The sequence below is a fragment of the Empidonax traillii genome, unplaced genomic scaffold (assembly GCF_003031625.1).
Source record: "Empidonax traillii isolate 1590-97213 ecotype Southwest subspecies unplaced genomic scaffold, ASM303162v1 scaffold1444:size425056, whole genome shotgun sequence".
Lineage (NCBI taxonomy): Eukaryota > Metazoa > Chordata > Aves > Passeriformes > Tyrannidae > Empidonax > Empidonax traillii.
The window spans coordinates 179,979-180,811 of record NW_020956637.1 but is presented as its reverse complement, the minus strand read 5'-3'; positions in this window follow the sequence as shown (position 1 = coordinate 180,811).

Here is an 833-nt window from a genome sequence, read left to right as displayed (position 1 = left end):
AAAGTAGGGTAATAAAGGCAGACCTGAGCACATGGAAATCAATACAGCTCCTTCCCTGATTTACTCCAGCAAATGCCATGGGTTTGGGAATCCCTGGAGAACCTCTCCAGGGATCGAGGGGCCTCCACGCTGAATTTCATGGCTTCCAGACACGAATTTGGGTCGTTTGGACCTGATTTCCCTCCCGTGTCCTGCTCAGAGCAGGTCTCAAGCTGGATACAAAGCACGCAAAGCACTGACCAAGCATCTCCACTGCTCCCACCTGATGCTTTATTCTCGAAATTGTTACAAATCATCACTTTGAAACCGTTTTAAAGATGCAACGACCACGCCTACAGAGGTTGTACAAAAATCCCGCTGCAAAACAAGGTTTGGAGGAAGGGGTTGCATGAAACCCACGAGATTAAGCCGACCTTAGCCTGAGTTAGTGTAGATTTGGACCAAATTATCCTGGGGGGGGGGAATTAATTAGAGACTCATTAAAGTTCACTGGGAGGGATGCAAACTGGAGGTGGTTTGCATGGCTTTGGGATTCTTGTTTTCCCACTCTCTGGGTGCACCGGGACCCCGTTGCAGTGCACAAGGACCCTGTCCCCCCTCCAGGGTTCACCTGGACCCCATTATCCCTCAGTAAGGTGCACTAAGACCCCGTCCCCCACTGTCCCAGTCCCCCCCATTCCTGGGTCCTATTCACAGTCCCCATCCCCCTATTCCCATTCCCAGTCCTCATTCTCAGTTTCCATTTACAGTCCCCACAGTCCCCCTTCCCATTACCTTTTCCCATTTTGCCCCCCTATTCCCGGTTGCCATCCTCCCATTCCCAGTTTGCATTT